The 18,202-nt window shown below is 44.1% G+C and overlaps 2 protein-coding genes across 4 annotated transcripts in view; one reads left to right on the forward strand and one right to left on the reverse strand.

The window, feature by feature from the left end:
• LOC138304312 (gastrula zinc finger protein XlCGF57.1-like) overlaps positions 1-15,083 on the reverse strand; it is a 28,194-nt gene extending 13,111 nt beyond the window's left edge. Inside the window, exon 1 of the mRNA XM_069244264.1 lies at positions 14,946-15,083. The gene's annotated coding sequence lies outside the window, so the exon portion shown is untranslated. The remainder of the gene's footprint in view (positions 1-14,945) is intronic.
• Positions 15,084-15,099: 16 nt separating this feature from the next.
• Positions 15,100-18,202, forward strand: part of LOC138304313 (oocyte zinc finger protein XlCOF6-like) — a 132,393-nt gene continuing 129,290 nt past the window's right edge. For all 3 annotated transcript variants that reach the window (XR_011205548.1, XR_011205549.1, XM_069244265.1), the window contains exon 1: positions 15,100-15,848. The gene's annotated coding sequence lies outside the window, so the exon portion shown is untranslated. The remainder of the gene's footprint in view (positions 15,849-18,202) is intronic.

Genomic DNA, 18,202 nt, shown 5'->3' on the forward strand with positions numbered 1-18,202 from the left:
TCGGTGGTGCTGGTGGGTCGGTTCTGGGAGAGGGTTGATGCGAGCTGATCCGTGGCGATACGATTCCAGTGTCTTCTTGGTGGTTGCTGGGTGTGGTGGTGCACAGTGGTCTTCTTGAAGATGAAGTGGACGCAGCTGTGGTCCGACCAGGTGAGTTCGGTGGTGTGGCTGAAGGTGATGTGTTTGCTGGAGGAGAAGATGGGGTCGAGCGTGTGTCCGGCGTAGTGGGTGGGGGTGTTGACTAGCTGATTCAGTCCCAGGTTGGTGAGATTGTCCAGTAAGGCGGTGGTGTTGTTGTCGGTGAGGTTCTCCAGGTGAAAGTTGAGGTCTCCTAGGAGGATGTAGTCGGTGGACGAGAGTGCGTGAGGGTTGACGAAGTCTGCGATGTCTTCGCTGAACTTGGTGCGGGGTCCTGGTGGTCTGTACATGAGGGTGCCTCTGAGGGTGGTCTTGGGGTCGCTGTGGATCGTGAAGTGGAGATGTTCGGCGTCGGGGAGTGAGTTGTCAGTGTCGGTTGAGATGCGGATGGAGTTTTTGTGTGCGATGGCGATGCCTCCTCCGATGCGGTTGGTGCGGTCTTTCCGGATGATTTTGTAGCCGTCGGGGATGGCTATGGCGATGTCGGGTGCCGAGGAGGGATTCATCCAGGTCTCGGTGAGGAAGGCGATGTCCGGGTTCGTAGAGTTGATGAGGTTCCACAGTTCGATGGCGTGCCTGTGGACGGATCGGGTGTTGACCAGGATGCAGTGGAGATTGCTTCCGGGGGAGTCGTTCTTGACGGGAGCGGTGTTGGTCCGTAGGCAGGTGAAGTGACAGTTGCTGCAGGTGAAGGGTCCGTGGGTCCGTTTGGGGGGGGGCGCGGCAGCAGCCCGGAGTGCGGCCAGGGTGGAGGTTGACGAGGGTGGCGGAGTCGTAGGTCAGGCGGGGGGTGCGGGGGCCAGGGGTTCGGGCGCTGTGCGCGGTCCAGGCGCGGACGGGCGCAGACGGGCTTGCAGACGGGCTTGCCTTAGGCGCGCCCGCTGCGCGCGTCCGCTGCGCGGCCTCGCAGCGGCCGCCATTTAAGGGGTAGCCGGGGAGGCGGGGTCAGCTGGGAGGCGGGAGGAGGGCGGGTAGGGCGAAAAAAGCGGCAAAAAAGCGGCGGGAAAAAGGCTCCGAAGGCGAGGAGGCCTAGAAAAATGGCGAAGTGCCGAAAGGCGCAGAAAAACAGGAAAAACAAGGGGGAGACAGCGGGAGGGCAAGGGGGACGGCACTCAGAAGATGCAGGCACTCAGGGATACAGAAGAAAACCAGGGGAGCGCGATCACACAACACAGGCACTCGGGGATACAGAAGGAAAAAAGGGGAGCGCGATCACACAGCACAGGCACTCGGGGATACAGAAGGAAAAAAAGGGGAGCGCGAACGCAGACACGCGGCAACACAGACACTCGGGGCACAGGCAGCGATGCAGGCAAAAGAGAAGGCAGAACAGGGGATCTGGATCTGGTGGCGCTGTGAGGACAGGGGAGCGACCTACCCTGGGGTCAAGGGTCGCTACTACTGCCTCGCAGCGGCCGCCATTTAAGGGGTAGCCGGGGAGGCGGGGTTAGCTGGGAGGCGGGAGGAGGGCGGGTAGGGCAAAAAAAGCGGCTAAAAAGCGGCGGGAAAAAGGCTCCGAAGGCGAGGAGGCCTAGAAAAATGGCGAAGTGCCGAAAGGCGCAGAAAAACAGGAAAAACAAGGGGGAGACGGCGGGAGGGCAAGGGGGACGGCACTCAGAAGATGCAGGCACTCGGGGATACAGAAGAAAACCAGGGGAGCGCGATCACACAACACAGGCACTCGGGGATACAGAAGGAAAAAAGGGGAGCGCGATCACACAGCACAGGCACTCGGGGATACAGAAGGAAAAAAAGGGGAGCGCGAACGCAGACACACGGCAACACAGACACTCGGGGCACAGGCAGCGATGCAGGCAAAAGAGAAGGCAGAACAGGGGATCTGGATCTGGTGGCGCTGTGAGGACAGGGGAGCGACCTACCCTGGGGTCAAGGGTCGCTACTACTGCCTCGCAGCGGCCGCCATTTAAGGGGTAGCCGGGGAGGCGGGGTCAGCTGGGAGGCGGGAGGAGGGCGGGTAGGGCGAAAAAAGCGGCAAAAAAGCGGCGGGAAAAAGGCTCCGAAGGCGAGGAGGCCTAGAAAAATGGCGAAGTGCCGAAAGGCGCAGAAAAACAGGAAAAACAAGGGGGAGACGGCGGGAGGGCAAGGGGGACGGCACTCAGAAGATGCAGGCACTCGGGGATACAGAAGAAAACCAGGGGAGCGCGATCACACAACACAGGCACTCGGGGATACAGAAGGAAAAAAAGGGGAGCGCGAACGCAGACACACGGCAACACAGACACTCGGGGCACAGGCAGCGATGCAGGCAAAAGAGAAGGCAGAACAGGGGATCTGGATCTGGTGGCGCTGTGAGGACAGGGGAGCGACCTACCCTGGGGTCAAGGGTCGCTACTACTGCCTCGCAGCGGCCGCCATTTAAGGGGTAGCCGGGGAGGCGGGGTTAGCTGGGAGGAGGGAGGAGGGCGGGTAGGGCGAAAAAAGCGGCAAAAAAGCGGCGGGAAAAAGGCTCCAAAGGCGAGGAGGCCTAGAAAAATGGCGAAGTGCCGAAAGGCGCAGAAAAACAGGAAAAACAAGGGGGAGACGGCGGGAGGGCAAGGGGGACGGCACTCAGAAGATGCAGGCACTCGGGATACAGAAGAAAACCAGGGGAGCGCGATCACACAACACAGGCACTCGGGGATACAGAAGGAAAAAAGGGGAGCGCGATCACACAGCACAGGCACTCGGGGATACAGAAGGAAAAAAAGGGGAGCGCGAACGCAGACACACGGCAACACAGACACTCGGGGCACAGGCAGCGATGCAGGCAAAAGAGAAGGCAGAACAGGGGATCTGGATCTGGTGGCGCTGTGAGGACAGAGGAGCGACCTACCCTGGGGTCAAGGGTCGCTCAAACACAGAAAGCCCCGGCTCTCCCAGCACAGCGGGAGAGCCAAAACGACAATATTCACTGCACTTGGGAAAAGTCACCCCATAATGCTTTGCAAGCATCTTTTTTCAAAACATTTTTGCCCATAACTCCGCCTGTGGTTGTCCTAGGACAACGGGACCACCACCAAAACGTTCAGCAAGACACACTCTGTTTAGGTCGTCTCTGGGTCCCCACCCTAAGTTAGTGGGGTCCCTAAAATAATAACCCCTCCCACCATTCAGTCCCTTTTTAACTTTCTTATGGCTGGAAGTAGTTTTATGGTTGAAGGTAGCTTGGAGTAGTTTGTGCTCTAAGGGCCTTAGTACTGCAGTAGGCCTGAAAATGAGTAAGGCACAACAACGCCCTCTAGGAGCTAAATATATGGTTGCATACAATACTTTGTGCCATTCTATATTCACGCAGTTATGCCCTCTAGGGGCTAGTTATATGGTTACATGACTATGGCCCTCATTCCGACCCTGGCGGTCTTTCGGGCAACGGAAGCACCGCCAACAGGCTGGCGGTGCTTCATTGCCCATTCCGACCGCGGCTGTAAAGAATGACCCCCTATGTTTCTTACAACTTATATTTTTATTGTGGTGTCCTCTAGGGGCTGCTCTGAGCATTACAGTCAACAAACTACTATATTTCCTGCACTCGGTCATCCCCAAAAATGCTTCGCAGGGCATTCTTTTACTAAACATTGTTTTTCATAATTCGGCCTGTGGTGGTCCTAGGACAATGGGACCATCTTCAAAACTTTCACCACAACCTGTTCCTTCTGTCTAGATCATCTCTGGGTACCCACACTAGGTTAGTGGGGACCCCAAAACAATTATCCTTCCCTCCATTCGGTATCTTTTAACCTCTCTCATGGCTGGAACTTTTGTTTTCCAACTGAAAGTAGTTTGTGTTTTCAGGGTTGTTTGTAATATCATTGCAGTAGGCCTGCTAACCATGAAAAGGTTTAATGCACTATGCTCTCTAGGGGCTATATATGGCTTCACTGCAATACTTTTAGTCATTTTCTTTTTATGTGGTTATGCCCTCTAGGGGCTAACTATATGGTAGCATGACCATGTTTCTTACAAATGCTATTTTCATTGCGGTGTTTTCTAGGGGCTGTTCTGAGCATCACAATCTAATGCCAAACATTTATTTCTGATAAAGGTTTTTATTGGGTTTATATGATAATTGTATATGTTTTAAAATCTCTCCTAATTGCAATTATGATCATGATTCAGGTCAACGTAACATCCTTACTACACTATGACTGTTTGAACTCTCTTGATATGTTTGGGTGACCCTTATAGTTTATTTCTCTTGTTACTCCTCCATGGCTGTCTTGTTTTGGGAATTTTGTTAGCCAGCCAGAAACTTGGAATTAGCACAGTAGATTTAAATTAGGATGCTAAATTGCAACATTTTCATTTTTGGCTGCAGATAGAGGAACAAGGTAAATAGACGTGCTTTAGTTATATGCCAGGCCACTGGAATTATGTGGCAGGCAAAGACCAAATTATGAGGCAGGGTTGACCAATTTATAAGGCAAGAAAAGTCCAGTTATAAATTTACAACAACAATAGCTCTAACTCGAGCAAATGTGAGACCCACTGCATTGCAAATGCTTGTTTACTGTTGCCATTAAACCAGCTCTTGATTCTACATCAGTAGTGTATGTGGCTAAGACACATAAGTAAATCAAGAAACTCACTGAAAGAAATCGTAGAATCAAACACCTTAACAGATGTATGGCAAAACTGTCTACCGCTTGAACATGGATATTCATTTTATTCTGTCCCTCACAAGTCACCTCGGACCTTTATGTTTTTTGCCAGCTATGCAATCATTCAATATTTAGATATAAAGTTTACTCCTAAAATTGTCTAAGACTATAATGCTCTTTCTCTTTACATTAAGTCTTGTTACTTCCAATTGGTGGTTGTCCCGTCTCGCTGGACATTTGATTGCATACTGCTTATGGATAAAACATTTACCAACACTATGGAAGGCCTCCTTAGAGAATTTAGGTAATAATCTACAGTCTGCAGAAATTACTATAGTGTGGGACATTTTCAAGGCTTTTATAACAGGCCAGACATTGAGTTTTTCTATCAAGCAAGAGCAGGCTGGTAGAGCTACAGAAGTTCACATACGACTTCCATTTTTACAACTAGAAACAGAGTATGCTTCCAATATTTCTGAATAATATAAACGAGATAACTGATCAATAATCTCTGAACAACTGATTATCCTCCAAATTACTTTGAAAAAGAGGATCTGGGATAGGGCTAATCGAAAGCTACATGCTTATCAGGTTCTCGCTTTGAAAACAGTGAGGAAATTGGATGCCTGTTTGTGTTTCAGATTAAGACAGAAGAAGCAGGAACTCCATCAGTAAAATAAAGAACCTGGATGGGGATTAGGTCTCAGGTAAGTCTGAGTAAAGAGGAGAAGTTTCATTTAAATTTGTAGATATAAAAATCTAGGGCCTCTGAAGAACAGATTGAAGAATACTTAGAAAATGTCCCAACTGTCAGCTGCACAATGAGAAATATTAGAAGCTAATATAACATGTACAGAGATAGAGACAGCAAATTCTCAGGTGGCATCTGGTAAAGTGACAGGCCCTGACTAGATACCTGTGAGGTTTAATAAAACCTTCTTGAATGTCTTGATTCTCTTGAGGTACGACCTTTTTAACTAACTAATATTTCATAATTCAGTGCCATCTTCTTGAAACGTAAATAACAAAATTTCTTAAAAATAGAAGGATCCTTATAAACACAGATATTATCAGCAGATTTCATTGATAAATGTAGATTCGAACAGTTACACCATAATACTATGACCAGGTTATGGTTATAACCAGTTAGAACCTATGCAGGATGGATGTAGTCCTTCCAGGGACACAACATTCAGCAATAACTGCACTGGAGGTCGCATGGTACTGGAAAGGCCAGGATGATCCTGTTGGATGACAAAAAGGCATTTGACAGGGCCTCCAGACAGTTCTTATGGTTATGTTATGATGTACAAGGGCTTCAATACTGACTTTTTAGGCCGAGTTAAGGCTAAATATATCTCAGTGACAGCTCGTATTGTTCGCAGGGGTGGGCTACGAAACACCATCTTGATTAACGAGAAACAAGGCAAGGGTGCTTGTCCCCATAGCTTTATGCCAGTTAGGTCCATATATTCATGCCTTTATAACACAGACTACTCTCCTCTCATTACAATTCCCTGAGCTAGAGGTGAGAGTATTTGCTTATGACGACAATGTTATTTCGTCTTCTCCCTCCAGCTCTTTAGAAGTATTCGTACATCTAAGGACAATTTGGCAAGGCATCTAGCTATAAGCTAAACGGAGAAAAAGCATATGACTAATGTATCTTCAATAATATCCGACTCCTGTTGTGTCAAGCATGTAACATATTTGGGTGTACAAATAGCTATGAAGATAGATGAAATTTTTGCATTAAATTATAACTCTTTATTTCTAGAATCACTCAAAGCTACTCCACTCTAAGCCATACCACTCCACTGTGTGCCACTACATTCTATCCCACTACACTCCATGCCACTCCATATTTTGATACTCTATGCCATTCTCCTCTACGCTGCTGTACAATACATCTAAAACACATTAACAAAGCTAAAAGCTCTTACATAAGAGAGATCTAATGGCTTTGCCAGTGTTTGTTTTTACACTGTCTGCAGCCATGGAAGGGATAAATGGCCATTAGGTGATTTGTTTTCTGGCTATCAAGGCAGCAGATATGTATCTAGGGTCCAGATGTATGACATGTTTTACCAGTAGCAAACGGCCCATTGGCCATTTGCGACTGGGAAAATGCATTTTCCTGTGTACCAAACCTATTCTGTGAGTCAGTAGCCATTACTGACTAGCAAAATAGGACTTGCGAGTCGCTATTAGGAAAGGGCATCCCTTTCTAATAGTAAGTCGCATTTGGTATGTATGAATGTTTTGCAACCGGGAATGTGGTCGCAAAACATTCATACTTTAATGACTCCTTGAAGGAGGCGGTAACCCATTTGCAAACATGGAGGGGTCCCCATGGGACTCCATCCCCTTTGTGAAAGGGGGTGCCAAAATGTTTCCAGAGCAGGCAGGGGTACCCTGGACTACTTCCCACTGTGAAAAAATGAAAAGATAATTTTTCATTTTCAGTTTTGAAATGCATACCGTTTTCCTTTAGGGAAAATGGACTGCCTTTAAAAAACATTGCTTTATTTAAAAAGCAGTCAAAGACAAGGTGGTCTGCTGATCCCAGTAGGCCACCATCCCTGTGAATTCTAGCCATTCCCAATGGGATGCAAACTGCGATCTGCCTCATGAATATTAATGAGGCAGGTCCCTTGAGACATATTTGGGAATCACAAACTGTGTCTCAGACACTATTGTACATCAGTGTTTGCGTCTCGCAAAAAAAAATGCAAATTGAGAGTTTCAAACACTGAGGGTCGTACATCTGTCCCAAAGCCTTTAAAAGGTCTTACTGACATTGCCTACTTTGAACATACTACATTTAAAACAATTATGTTTTTTAACCAAATATCGTAGAATATAAGGAGGTTTGCTCACATTTCTAACTTTAATCAGTATACATTCCTAACCTTCCATCAATCATGCATACAAGCTGTTAGTATGATCCGAAATGTATTACCCTGGGAAAGATAATTAATAAGGGGGTTTTCCTTCAAAAGAGTTGCAGAAGGAATATGCAATGTCCAAACAAAGGTTCTTTCGATACCAATAGCTTTGAAGTTTTTCCTAGCACTTGTATCGGAAATAAATTAATCTAGCACATAATGATTTTGTCAAACTTCTAATAAAGACACCATGGAGAGATTTCATACGTTTTTTTCTGTAATTCTTTAACAGTAATAAAGGACACAGGTTTGATCTTTTGGTATCTAAATAGAACAGGCATTTTGATACCAATGTTACAGCTGAAGATATTAATTTGAGCAATATGCTTGCTCAATCTGTTCTTAATGTTTCTCGTATTAGACTACATCACTTTAAAATACTGAATGATTTGTCTTATATACCCCTATTGGCTGCATTTATAAGGACTTGGAGAAACTTCAAAATGTTTTTGCTCCCAATGCGTCGAAGCCAACACCACCCATATATTTGCCGTCTACCCTTTTATTAAAATTTAGGTCATGTGTTTTATCTACTTAATGATGTCACAAAGATCAACATAGTTTGGGATTCTAAAATGATCATATTGGGACATTCAACGAACATCCGGTCTTTTGTTATGGGTGTCTACTACTTTGCCATCTCAGATGCTCGTCTTGGTCTAGCACAACATTGGCTTCAAACAGATACTTCCGATCCCTTAACAAGGTGACAAGAATGTACAACCCTTTGTTTCTTGGAAATGTCTATCATTCAACTTGATCAACAAAGAGTTAAGCTTCTAAGAATATGGGATCCTATAAAAGAATGGGTGCTGATGTTCATGCCTGGTTACATACTTGAAATGATTTCAAATGAATGCTTGTTTCTTTTGTGTATATGAATATTTTGATCATTGTTATATATGAATTGTTTCTACTCCCATGACGGACACTGCACTTAAGGATGTAACTGAAATGTACACTTAAAGTTATGAATTGTTGATACTTCCCTAATTAAAAAATTAAAAAAATATTGACAGGAGGGTTACTGCTCCTGATGTGGAAGCTCACATTTTTTGTTCCCATAACAGTAACTTTGGCATGAGTTACAAAACCCATTTACCTAGCCTGCCTGCTGTATTACAACGCTTCTCTGCTTGGACAAAAAGCAGTCTGTGACCTCATTGAGCACCCTTGGCTAAGATACCATCACAAGCAACTTTGAACATACTTTAGCCATCTTCTTAGACTTCCAAATAGTAACTCGATTTTAAAGCTTTAAAATGTTGAAGATATTTAAAGAATTTCAACATGTCTTTTTGAATGTATTTTGGGGGTGTAGTAGTGCTTAGCGAAAGGCTTCTGACCCCTCCACCAGGCAGTGTAGTAGCCACTGAAATAAACTGAAAAGTTCAAGATTCGAAGTGTTTCCTCCATTCAAGTCACCCTCCAAGGTGTTTACAAGTCAGTAATAAGAAGAAATTCAACATAATTGAGCGGAATGTACATTTCTTACAAATTGTCTCTTAATGTGCACCGTGGTACAAGCTCTAGAAGGTGATTGGTTGCAACTCCTTAAGAGGTCACTGCTATTTTTGTGATTTCCATGACAACGTAGATTGAACCGCAACGAGAATTTAAAAATGCAGCAGCATCGGAGAGGGAAGCACAGAGGCAGGAGTCTTTGCCACAGAGAGAGAGGACAATGAGACAAGAAACAGTACAACGCACACATGGACAGAAGTTTATTATTTTCGCGTTGCTTCTGGTTACGTTCAAGTTTCCATTTAGCCAGATTCACTGATGTGCAGCAGCAAAACAGAGAGGTTCTTCAAATGTGTCAGACTTTGTTACTTTCAGAGATGTGGGCTGAGGGAACTCAGAAAATTAATCCAAAAGCACAATTATTGGCTGCATCTTCAAAAGCACAGGAAAAGCATTTACAAAAAAGGACCAGTTTTGAAATGCAGTCCAGCACTGGCACCTGAAACTGGCTAGAGCACAGAGGCATTGCACGCCTGGACTGGCTGGCAGAGGCAGTGCACATGTCCTGGGATGAATATCCTGCTCTGTCTGATTGTAATTAACCAATGAGAAGTGGGTAAACGGACTGGTATGGTAGACTACATCATTGATGGAAGATGCTTTGAATACACAAATGTGAGCTGCCCTCTGATTGAATCATTGCAACATGAGCTCTGCAGTCTGATCCTGCACTGCAATCAGTCTTTCATAACATATTCTTTGCAAGCCCTGAACCCTTTTGAGATATCATGCTGCTGCACCACCAGAAGCCCTATGCTGCACTTAATGAACTGTCGGAGAATGGCTATAATCAGTGAGATAATTCAGACTTGGGCTCCCTCACTAGACATAACCTGAATGCCTGAGTAGTAGCTCACTCTGAAGAAAAAAACTGGCTCACCACAGCAAGCAGGCGAGTACATTTTTTGAGGCTTGGATTACTATTCTGATTTGAAGGAAGAAGGAAAGAGAGGGGAAAAAACAATTAGTCAAGGGGCATCCCAAAACAAGGTTTGGTGCAATGTGAAAGAAATTAAAGCAAGTGCAGATATATTATGAAACTGCAAGGGTTAAAGGGCATATAAAATGGCAGCACTTAATGGCAAAGAAAACAGAAAAATAGAGTAGGATGCAAATTACTGCAGCTAGAGTATGTAATGGATATAATAAAAGGGGATTTCAGGTAGTTGACTGGCAAATAGGGAAACTGTACCATATTGAACCCGAACGCTCCCTTTATATCTGGATAAAATCCCCAAGTTCATAATAGCTAACAACAATGGACAATTGTTATTAAATTGGATACAGATTTAGAAAACAACTAAATCCATCAGTTGCATCTAATTAAGTTGTTCTCAACAACGTTCAACACAAGCATGCTGGTACTCATTCAGCCATCTCACTAACATAGAAAAAAATTGACAAGCATTAACAAAGCCAACAATTTTGGATTTAGTATTAAAGGTCCACCTTAACCACAGATAAGTGGGAATACACAAATGCAAGTCTGAGGGTCACTGATTACCGGGCAGCAGGTCAACCACGTTTGGAGGTGTTCAATAAGCTAACATTGTATCTCCTCCCCGACGAAAGATTAAGAGCTGATGAGGTAATGGTTTCATGGATCAAGGTAAGTAGAATAGTTGACTACTTAGCTAGCTATGTGTGCTACGGAAACTGAGTGAAAGTTTCTGGTAGTTCATGGGGAGTTAAGGACTGATCTCGTAGGATAGAGGATGGGCACTAAGGACTGGGAGCCTGATTACGAATTTGGTGTTCCGGTGACCGCCATGGCAGCAGCGGCAGTCCAACAGCATTGCAATCAGTGCAGTCGGACCGCCACAAGACCGCCTCCACTGCCGACATTGAAGTTGCTGCACAGGTGGCGGTAGGGACCGCCGCAGTCAATGGTGGCGATGCCGGCATTGGCATGGCCGTGTATATTACGACTTGCCTTTCCGTCAACCTTTTCGTGGCAGGGACACCACCATGAAAAGGTTGGTGTAAAGGCAGGTAAAGTGTCACAAAAAAGGACCCTGGGCATTGAAGCCCATGTAGATTGCGGCCGGGCCCATATTGTTCCCCCCTATACCTGTAAAGTCATTGCACGCACTATTTGCCATGCACAACATGGTGCATTAAAACAGTGCACCAGAACTGCTGGAGGTGCAGTAGTGTGTCCGACAGTGGTTTCAGGCTCCCTCCTAGAGCCGAAGCATGCCGTCTTGACTGCCCTGCTGACACACTGCCAGCCCCAGGAGAATCTCGTAATGCGGCAGTCGGGATGCCGATGGCTTGGTGCTGTTGTCCCGATTGCCAAACTTGTAATCAGGCCCTAGGTCTTGATCAGCCAACTACAGGCAGAATTCCTCACTCTCCTTCTAGGTATGTCCGTTCTTGAAAGGTACAGTCAGGCATAAAGGATAGAGAAGAACTGCATGTCCAGACCGACCTCTAGTTTTTTCAAGATGTCATGCTGCAGCTCACCATGCTAACAGCCCAAAAGGGGCTTACTGGGCACAAGTAGAACATACATTCTCCATAGGGCACCTGACCATAGGCTTTGGCCCTCAGCCAATGTCATACAACTTCAAATTCCAAACTAGAAACCACATGCAGAGCACAGTACTGGGATAGACCCAAAAGAGACACAAGAGGAAATGGCTCTGAACATGCTTGCAATATGAGTTACTGCCTCAATGTTAATTGGTCTACCACCCAGAGAGGGTGTTAAAAACCTCTGAGGTCTATATTGAAGTCTCCCTGACCTAGAAAGAAATGTTACTTCACTAGAGTGTGTGGGTCAAGAGAATCTAGGAAGAGAAAGTGTGTGTATCTTATGCACTGAATGCAATTCTTATATTGTTTCCTTCTGCCTCAGGCTTGCACTTACATTTACTGGAGTATGGCACCAAGCTAGCGTGTGTGTTTTCTTCAGAGATGCATGCTGAAGGGTTTTTTGAACTCATAACTAGAATAGATGCATAGATATAAAACCATAACTACAAAGGAAAGTTCTGAAAAGTCCCCAAAAATATATTTTATCTTGAAGTTGATTCAATTCTGTACAAAACACAAATCAATGAGTGAACAAATTCTTCTTAAGTCCACCATCAGGAAGCAGCCATATTATGGTGTTCAATTTAATTTTATTATTCTTCAGACATCACAATGAAGCCCGTGCCAACACATTTCACCCTTGCAGACTTCATCAGGGTACATCCAATCTTGATATTTTCTTTTTTTTAACTGAACTTGTCAAACTTCCAGGTAATGAGCAAGTTCTATAATATATATTTCTCCCTAGCGGGTCATCCACTGACCTGGAAAGTAAAGCCTTATCAACAAGCCATTGTAGCCAAACAGGATTTCCGCTTCATTACCCAGACTTTTGTCAAGTTCAGATAAAGAGAAAAACTCAAGACTAGATTAACCCTGAGGAAATCTGCAAGGATGAAACACATTGGCTGGGCTGGATTCTGATGTCTGAAGAATTAGAATAAAATTAAAATTGAACACTGTAATATTGCTCCCGCCTCATGATGGAGGGAAGAAGAATGCGTTCACTTAATGGACTGTGTTGTGTACAGAACTGAATCAACTTCAAGATAAAATATATTTTTGGGACTTTTACGAGCGTTCTCTTGTAGTTATAGTTTTTTATTTATGATTTTTAGCTCCAGAGCATTGGAAGTGCAGGAGATTGAGCACGGATTTGTGATTTAGGATTACTAACACTTGTGCAACTGTGTAGATCCAACACTTCTCTTTTCAGATGCACAGATATGTTCCAATGTTATATTAATCACGGACTTGGGAGTGCGCCGACTGCTGTGCAGGTTAGCACCAATTGCACTGCACGTACAGGAGTGCCACTTTAGAGGATTCAGATTATTATGCAGCAGTGGGGAAACTATAGCTACAGTACAGATGCAATTCTTTATATTCACGCTCAAACAGATGCACACAATCGGACGTCGATAAGTGGAGAAAGCAGAAAGAAAGTATGTACTTTTAAACTGTATCCCGAATATATGGGGATTTATGACAAGCTCTGCTTGTAATAGGCAAAAACAGAATAGAGGTGCTGTAGCGAGACAGTGTTCCTTTTGTAGAGTACAATTTGCAGGTCTCTGATTCCAATCAACCAATTCAAACGTAGCTCATAGTGAAGTGCATTTTCATTAAGCAGCACTAGAGCGTGACCAGTCAATCAATCACGAGCCAAGCTCTTCTATGTCTCTCCAACTCACGTCACAGAAAGGATGAGTTGAAACTAGCATTGGCAAAGCTAGCCAGTCTCAGTCTCAGTCTTTGGGATTGGCCTTGCCAATGTCTTTTGGTCATGATGTACAGTGTTGGCAGCAAGATGCTGTGCAGCATGTCCAAAAGGAAAAACGGGCACTGACACACCAGTGTCATTTTGTAGGCGTGTGAGGTGTGTGTGCGCTGCACAGGCAGCATATTTACCAAAAAATTTAAAAGTATTAGCAAGAAAGTGTTTCGTTTTTTTTGTTTGTTTTTTTAGACGCAGGGTTCAGCAGCAATTTGCTGCCTGGTCCTGCCACCCACCCCACTACAAAGAAAAAAAACAGTGGGCTATGGGGAAACAGCACACTAGGTAGGGCAACACTGGGACAGGTGGAGAAGCACACAAGAGAGAAGGAAACACAGAATGCGAGAAAGAGGTTTTGGCAACAGGGGAGAAGCACAAAGGAGAGAGACTACAACATATGGAAGCAGCAATACAGGATGCAGGATGACAGACTGGGAAAGAAACACACTGGGGAGAAAGCTGGAAAAGACAGGCTTTCTCATGCAGGGAGTAAGAAAAAAGTAGTTCCTTAAAAGTGAGCAGTGGAAGGCTAGAAACCTGCCAATCAAAGAGAAGGTAACAGGGATGTGCTCCAGTGGTGGGGGACAAACACAAGGAGGACAAGGAAAACCAATGAATAAGATGAAAGCAAATGAGTGACAAAGTCAACCAATGGTAAGTAGTGTTGGGGGTTGTAAGACCCTTTAAGTTATCGGTTATGCACACAATAGGTATTTTGCAACTATGCAATGCAAAGCACAGGAGGGGATATATGGCTGACGAAATATCTTCAAAGAACTTAAATATTCTTACGTCAGAAGATTGTATGTAGGCAGAAAACAACAAACTAATCAATTAAGAATCATACAATTTGGTGAAAGAAATGGCAAAAATATTTTACGGTAAACAACAGAAACATAAGTCACCTAATTGGCTGGGCCATAATTCTCAAAGAATCCAGGGTCAGGCATGATTAGTTCATCTTGACCAGTTTTCCTGTTTCATGTGTGATATTTTAGTTATAGTCACGTTTTTATAGTGGAACAAACAGGACTACAAGTTACACAAACATGGATCTTGGAAATGTGAATTCTCTGCCTGGCTACCGGATAAAAGAGTTCGCAAGCCGGATGCTCACGCAGGGCACACTTGGTAAGCTGCACATGCAAGCTTCAGGGTAGAAGATTTCTCCAAGACCAAGCCTACTTGTGGGTAATAACTCACAAATGTAGCCATGGTTTAGGACGTTTGCTGGCCTGTCTGCGAGGGAGCTCTAGGTATCACCGTTTGAAGGCTGTTCTAAACACGCCCCTCGGTCGACTTCTTGTGCTGGAGCCTGGACAAAGCGCCTTAGATGGTTAAGCTCCGTCTTACCAATCCGTTAACAAACACTGCACCATTTAGGAACATACAAGACTGCATTAAATAAATAGTATGACAAACCTGCGCCCGAACAAAGCTTTACGCGGGGCTTATCCCGGAGATCACAAGAAGCAGAAAGCGCGGAATCTGATCTTAACAATAACAAAGTAGCGACTTGCCGCCTGGAATCTGCGAATACTGAGCGTGAATTCGGCTCCTCTACTGACGTCGGAGAGGAGATGGTATGTTGGGAGAGCTATGGGAACGGAGTGGCCATTTTGGAAGGTCCACAGAGAAGCCTAGTTTCATTCATTCTGCGGGAACGTGAGCTTTACAGTGTGCCCGAGTCGCAGATTAATTTTTCTTGTCTCGCGTTTTGAACTGTAACTTTAAGCATGTTTTTTACCTTGTCGATGCAACTGAACACGTCTCAATTTTGCCGCAAGTCATATACTCTTGAATTAAGCATTGGGAATAGACTCTGCTCTAAACCCAAAACTTGAAAACAATATCCGATGTGGTCTTCTGAGGAGCAGTTCCAAATTAAATGATCACCTTGTAATATAAAGACCAAAAAGCTCAAGCTCTGAAAGCATCCGATGGTCTGGCAGACTAGTTGTGATTACTTGTACAACGAAGATTTTTTATTTATTGCTAAAACGGTAGCCGCGTAGATGTTAAAACGATCATATTGGCTCAAAATTTGCAATATCTATTACGAAAATAGTGAAAGAATTACATTTGCAGGGTACGCTGTCAAAAGTAAACCAAATACGAGTCATTGCAAGATGGCCGAGCTCCAGCTCCCGGACTTCTGAGTTCAACCGCCTGGCTTTGATCAAGCTACCAGTGCACTGCCTCCATCATCGGATACCGTTTGACAGATTGCTAGACTGCTGTTGACATCAGCAGATTCCAGTCAGCCGGTCGTTAGTTGTTGCTTGCCAGAGGTTCCAGATTCCTGCAAAGCTGTGAACAGAACAGGTAGGTTAGAGCTGTAGAGGGGTAAGTGCAAGGCACACAAATACGCCCCGGGGGAAACCATGTCTGCCTCCTAACCCAGATCATCATATATGTAGAGAGCCACAGTAGGCACTGGTTGGATTTCTTGACATGGAGAACATTTCTGACAGAAATGTTCATTGCATAGGTTACATAAATTAATACTTAAGCGATTGAACAGAAATCTACGATGCTAGCGGAGACGGGACGTATATAGAACATATATGCTGTGATGGCGACCACTTTGCTGTCCGATGTGCCTATCGTGTTTCCTAGAGTCAGAGTCGATTTTTTAACTGTTATTTTATTCAGATTTGCGGTTTCCAGAAAACCCTATGTACGCGGAACACCAATTATCCAGTCATTGCGTTGTCATTTACATTTAACAAATCACTGCATTCTGGCAGTTGTAGTCTTCATCTTCTTAAATTAAGGCAGTGGGGCTAACGCATATAATAACTATAATATGCACAAAAGGAAGCGGAATTGAACGTGGGTTACGCCTATTCACAGAACTTTGTTTAGCTTTTTAGGATACATTGGTTGTAAATCGTCGTGTCACTGTCCTTTACCCACTGAGCTACCATTTTTGCCCGAATAACAATATGAGCGAACCATTTTGGAAATTCTTATCGCCAGACCTGCTAACTCGCATTGGACCTTGGTGCAGTTCACTATATTGTCACTCTTCGTAAGTTATCTGCTGAAGAGCTGTTGATATCACACTGAACACAAGGTGAGATGGAGACTCCTACTCTAAGTGGATTTCAAGTTCATGCGTGAAGGATCCGCATGGCTTAAGCTCGTCACAGGTTTTGCAGCCTGCTCAGGCATTGCAGGTGATGTCAGGATCATTTGTGTTTGAGTACTCGGGCAGTGTCAGTCTCAAAGACTCATTGACTCTCCCTCACCCTGGCCCATCCATGGATGCTCTGTCAGTGAAGGGCTCAAACTCACGCCACAGGGCCCGCTCCTTCCAAGGCCTCTACTCTCATCTTAGACTTAGGTAGTGAATATTATTTTCGAGATTGACAGGTCTGTATTGTGCTTTTTCTGCTTTCCCATTTACCGCTGGGTTGTAGCTAAGGTAATTTAAGAGCAAAAACCAAGTGAGAGCTAGTTGTGCTTAATTTTAAATATTGGTGTAAAATTATTTGCACCGTGTTTCCATTTGTGTTTTCCACTTTGAACCAATATCTAAATAATCACCTAAGAGACGAAGTGAGCAGTACTGTGTTCAGGCTTACCTGTTTAAATGAGCTGTTGCATAAATGTAGTATTATAAATCATTGTTACTTATTATTTTTTTGTAAATAGAGCAACAGCTTATATAGAGTTGAAAAGGGGAATAATAATAATTTGTAACAGCACCTCATTTGCACAAGTAAGGACATTTTTATTATATTAATCTGAAAAAACAAATCTATATGTTTAAAAAAATAAAATATATATACACATAGTTTGAGAATACACTGAATCCTGTATGTAGAAGAAGAATGTCTACAAATGTAGCCATCTTCGCTGTACCATACACATACCCGACACATAGCTGCCAAGTCGCCTAAGGTCCATGCGTGATGTGCTGCTCCAGTTCCTTTTTTAAAAAAATTGTGGGACTTGTAGTCAGTTTTCTGGGATAGAGAGTGGGGTAGCAGTATGGTGGAGCTTTCCTTTAAAAATACCAATACTCTACTGTGTATTCTACTAGTCTACTCGGCTGGGCTCTCCTTGCAGAAAACAGGGTGCATGTCACGAACCTGAGACTGTCACAGTACATATCACTGACCATAAGAAGAAATCTCTGAGGCACTGCCATGTAGGATTCCAGGAGTGGTCTATTCTGGGGATTATGAATGGCGCTATCCCATTCTGCTCTTTCCTCTGGTCCTTATTTTAATAAAGAAACAAAAAGCATCCTCACTAAACTACTCAATTTCTAGTCCCAACACATGTTCCACATTGTAAGATTCTTAAAACAAAAATAAATTTTGAGAGCAATACGTTTTTAACTATATGTTAACATTTAAAGTGAAATGTTATTCTAGCTAATGTGTAATCAACACCATAAATCCCACAAACATAAGAGTTCAGGGATTAGGGGTAATCACAGAATATTTAACATTCACAGGTGTTGAATTATTCTGAAATCAGTGGGGTAGCTGAGACCACTTAGCCTTGTTAAGTGTGTTTGTTTTATAAAGTGTGATGAAGTCTTTAAAATGTTATGGTAATTTACTTTTTAAGCGCTACAGTTCAAATGCAGAGTCGTGCTGCATAACTCCATATACTAATAGGCTGAATGCCTAATTATGTGTACTGTATATTAATTTTAGCTA

Source organism: Pleurodeles waltl, chromosome 7 (genome assembly GCF_031143425.1).
Source record: "Pleurodeles waltl isolate 20211129_DDA chromosome 7, aPleWal1.hap1.20221129, whole genome shotgun sequence".
In the NCBI taxonomy this organism is placed as follows: Eukaryota; Metazoa; Chordata; class Amphibia; order Caudata; family Salamandridae; genus Pleurodeles; species Pleurodeles waltl.